The sequence below is a fragment of the Gossypium hirsutum genome, chromosome A05, assembly GCF_007990345.1.
Source record: "Gossypium hirsutum isolate 1008001.06 chromosome A05, Gossypium_hirsutum_v2.1, whole genome shotgun sequence".
NCBI classification, from domain to species: domain Eukaryota; kingdom Viridiplantae; phylum Streptophyta; class Magnoliopsida; order Malvales; family Malvaceae; genus Gossypium; species Gossypium hirsutum.
In genome coordinates, this window is record NC_053428.1 from 58070972 (window position 1) to 58076241 (window position 5270).

Below are 5270 nucleotides of genomic sequence, written 5' to 3' on the forward strand. Positions count from 1 at the left end.
TTCTTTATTTCTACTTGTGCTGAATCATTATCTAATCTATTTTCTGTTCTTATTGTGTTTTCAGCCTTTTTCTATCTTAAGGAATCAGCCACAAATCCCAATTTCTAGGGTTTTCCATACTCTTTTTGGGTGAATTAGATTGTCGAATTTGGGGAAAACTATCTTGGTGTTCAATTGGGCAGAATCACAATCTCCTTGAGGTTTCAAGAACCCTAACACTTATTTCTATTCTCAATTGATTCTTTGCTGATTGGGGATTTTATTTCAGATTTGAAAATTCAAAAATCTAATCTTTTAATTTTCTGTTTCGTTTCAGATCTAATTGTTTAGGGTTTTCGTAGGAGTTTCCCGTGACTTGGCAACTCGATCTTGGTCCGCGCGCAACCCTATATCATTTGGTATCAGATTTTGGGCGTTTTGGGTGTTCTTGGTTGATTTCTAAACTGATCTCTATTTTTTAAAGCATAAACAGCAGTTTTACCCAGAAAAATTGTTCAAAAAAATTCATTTGAGTGGGTAAACGTTGTCTGATTGATCTGAAATTTTACATACATGTTTTTGGCACTGTGATTGAATATAAAAAATTATTCCCGCAAAAAAATCAGTCAAAAAAGTCAAAAAAATCAAAAAATACGAAATTCAATAAAAATATAAAAAAAGATTCAGCGGGTTGAATTTGGTGCCCAAAATTTCCAGATCAAAAATTAAATATATAAGGACACTCCAGATTTAATTTCGTGATTTTTGGAGATCGGGAACACCTCGAACGAAGTTGTCAGTTCTCCGCAGTTTTTCGAGTTTTCTGTTTTCAGCAATTTTTATTGATTCTTAGCTGTAGGTTTTCATTTGTTTACCTTTATTCTTCCTTTACGTTATCTAACACCTTCTTGTTTCTTGTGTTAGTAGGATTTAAACGTGTGCACAACTTCTTCCTCGGTGCAACACGAATCAATTGGTGTCTCGTCAGTTTTTGGCATCCTAGTGCAAATTAGGATTCTTTGGTAGTTTGGTTCACACTCTCTAATTGGTTGATATAAACTCTGATAAAGAACTCACAAGATTGAATTCGACCTCATTGAGAATTTGAATTTTCTTTTTGAGTGATTAATGGTGAGGTTTGCTAACTTTTATTTTTGAGTGTTGAGTGTTTATTTTTACAGGTTTTGAAGATGTCTAAAGGTGATAATAATGATGCACTTATGAAAGTCCAACAACAGTTAGATGGACATACTGCTGCAATCACACAAATAAATGCTACACTTCAAGCATTGAATACTACTTTGAATGAGGTACGAGTGAATCAAAAACATCAATATCGAGATCCAATTAAGGAAGATAGGGATAACCAACCCCAAAGGCGCGGCCCTCGACGTGTCACTAGAATGGATGATGATTTTCATGATCGTGGACAATCATCTTTGGCAAAACCAAGGAGCGAGCAGCAACGAGAACATCTCTTTCATACTCGCTGCCATGTACAAGGTAAGCTTTGTAGAGTTATTATTGATGGTGAAAGTTGCTCGAACATAGCCAGCACGACGATGGTGGAAAAGCTTTGCTTAACCACTACCAAGCATCCACAACCTTATCAACTACAAGGGCTTAGCAACGAAGGCCAATTTAGGGTCACTCAACAAGTGCGCATTGCCTTTTCTATCGGTAAGTATCAAGACGAAGTTGTGTGCGACGTAATGCCTATTCAAGCCTGCCATTTGTTGCTAGGAGAACCATGGCAACTGGATCGAAAAGTCACTCACGATGGTCGTACCAATAGGTATTCTTTCAAGCATCAAGGAAAGAAACTTACCTTAGTGCCGCTCACTCCGGAACAAGTCCATGAGGACCAAATCAAACTGAGAAATTCTGTTAAAACAAGTGAGGAAAAAGAAAAAGAGAATGAAAAAGAGCAAAAAGAGATTGAGAGTGAAAAGGAATGTGAAACAGAAAAGAAAATTGAAAAAGAAGTTGAAGAAAGAAGAGAAAATGAGTTAGAAAAAGAAACAAAAGAAAAAGACGAGGAAAGGCTAGTGAGGAATGTTTCCACTAACCAAGATATGAATTTTTCTTGTGTTGCTACTTTTCAGGTTCCTGAAAGATCGAAAGATAACTTTCAACTTCAATACCTCTCAAATGAAAGACGCTTTCATACGATCAACTTAAGCAAAGATGAAATCACACTACATGATCCCGAAGGTAAGCGAGGTAAGGAAATTTTAGAAACCGAGTCCAGTGCAGATTTGAAAATTATTGATAAAACTTTTGGTGACTTAGTTCTTAAAAGATCCCATCATTTTGATCCGATTAATTGTTACTCTTCGATTGTGGTTGATAAAGTCATTACGAAAAGAAGCGTGATTTGTTATTCTCTTGATTTACCTTGTGTAAAATCCTTGAATTTGTCCAAATCTGTTTTGGAGAATAAGGTAACGAAATTTGCCAAATTTGTTTTCAATTTATATTCTTGCCTTAAACAGTTTATGTGGTTGTACATGAAGTTTGAGTTCCATTTGACAAAGGTTAACTCAACAACGGAGATTCGACTACACTATGCCCCCGATGAACGAAGGTTTGTTTTAAATGAAAAGGTAAAATCGACCCTTATTCTTTTGCTTATCGAGGTAAGATGCTTGAAACCTTTGAAACACTTTTGTACTCCTCGGATAGTGATAAAGATCGTGTTGATGAACACTTAGATCGAAACGTGCTTGACTGTCCTATTTTATTTATTTATGATCTATCTGTTTTGATGGTTGATAAAAAGATTCTTGTTTTTGATAATGCATGTGTGAGTGAATCTATAGACCGTCGATTAATGCATGGTATGATTATGCAACTCTGTGAACCATGTAAATCTTTTCAAATACCTACTTGTGACGATTATGTTTACCATTTGATTTATTACTCGCAATTTATTCATGGTTTGTGGGAACAATGTGAGACGACTGAATGCCTTAAAACATGTCCATCTTTGTTTCAAATATTTGACGAGGCAGTGGTGAGTAAATTAGATTGTTTGCATGGTAATCTAAATCTGTCCATTCACATGCGTTATACCTGTTCTGTTATGCTTATGATTGGACTACAAGCATGTTTCCGTTGCTATTTACTATCTCATGGCTATTCTTTTCAGTGGACTCAATTGTCATTAGTCCCGTTCGATAGAGGAAAGTCGAGTTCATTTGATTTTTCAGATTCGAGGACGAATCTTTTTGAGGAAGGGGGGAATGATACGAGTCACAAAAGCCCAAATTCTTGAGGGCAAGGCCCAATAAGAAGATTCCAAGCCCAATCAAGAAATCCACCCATACTTAGTTGAAAATCAGGCCAAATTGTCAAAGTGGCCCAAGTTGTAAAGTTTTATTTTTATTTATTTATTTATTTTACTTAGTTTAAATGTTTATCCAAGAGTCCCAAATAAAAGACCCTTGGCCGAATTTCCATATTAAAATAATTAGGAGTTTTTTTTTAGTTTTAGTTTTAGTGTTCTAATTAAATTAGGAAAACATTTGAAAGGCCTATTTATATGGCTTGGCCAACCACCCTACATGACATTACAATTACATTGAAAATTTCAGATTTGATTTGAGTGAAAATTCTCTTTGAGTTCTTCAAGGATTTTCTCTTGAGTTTTCTTTAGAAGTTGTTTTAACAATCTTTTTGATTGTGGGAGCCATCTTCAACCTTCTTCTTGCCATTGATATTCTTTGGAGGGGAGATTAGAGCCGTTTGAAGGGAGTTGTGAGATCTTTCGAGATTTCAAGGCTTCTTAGGACTTATCTTTTAATTTCTTACTGTCAATTCTTTCTTTATTTCTACTTGTGCTGAATCATTATCTAATCTATTTTCTGTTCTTATTGTGTTTTCAGCCTTTTTCTATCTTAAGGAATCAGCCCACAAATCCCCAATTTCTAGGGTTTTTCCATACTCTTTTTGGGTGAAATTAGATTGTCGAAATTTGGGGAAAACTATCTTGGTGTTCAATTGGGCAGAATCACAATCTCCTTGAGGGTTTCAAGAACCCTAACACTTATTTCTATTCTCAATTTGATTCTTTGCTGATTTGGGGATTTTATTTCAGATTTGAAAATTCAAAAATCTAATCTTTTAATTTTCTGTTTCGTTTCAGATCTAATTGTTTAGGGTTTTCGTAGGAGTTTCCCGTGACTTGGCAACTCGATCTTGGTCCGCGCGCAACCCCGTATCACCACCACTATGGGCCTCATTCACTAATAAGTCTCTAAAAGAACCACAAGGAATGCAAAGTTTACCTTCTTTAAAAAGAAAGCCTTCATACCTATAAAAGTTTTCAAACACACCATTCTCGCACGCAACAAAGATCTCACCAAAATCAGAATCGTTAGTGTAAGAGTCTTTTAATAAAGCAAAACCAAGAATTTTGGAATCTAAATATGACAATAGAGTGTACCTTCTTGAATGCGCATCAGCCACTATGTTACCTTTACCTTTTTTGTGTTTTATAACATAGGGAAACGATTCAAGAAACTCTACCTATTTTGCGTGACGTCGATTCAATTTGTGCTAGCCTTTAATGTGCTTCAAAGCTTCATGATCGGAGTGTATAATGAACTCCTTTAGCCATAAATAATGTTGCCACGTCTCAAGGGTTCGTATGAGCACGTACATCTCTTTATCATACACCGAATAGTTGAGTACAACTCCACTAATCTTTTCACTAAAATAGGCCACAAGTCGTCCTTCTTGTGTCAAAACAGCTTCGATTCCAATGCCTGAGGTATCACACTCAACCTCGAAGGTCTTGATACGAGCTCGCCTCTACTTGAGTTGAGTCGTATGTAGTTTGCCCGATCATTTATGAGAAGGTGTTGATTAGAATGGAATGGAGAAGTGATTTCAGGTTTGAATGAGACTTGAATGTCAAAGTTGAAGTTTGAGAAGGGTGATTAGTTTAGGTTTAAGAAAGAAGGAAGTTAGGATAGTTGGGAGGTGTTTTATGGTTTGGAAAAGAAACAAAAGTCGGTTGAATTTGAAATATTTGAAAAATGGACGAATTATGATATGGTAGGTCCTAAGAACAAGTTGAACCGATATTAGCAAATATCGACCTGAGACTTATGAGTTCTTAAGGAAGGATGGTTGAAGCGAAATGGACCTCGACCCACTATCTAGGCAGATAGAAACCTCGGTATGAAGGGGTTTTTTTTGAACGCCACACTAAAACTAGTGATAAGTTCGGTTTCGTAAAAGAAATAGGTTGACGCCACTACTAGGTAGATAAGCCAACAAAAATC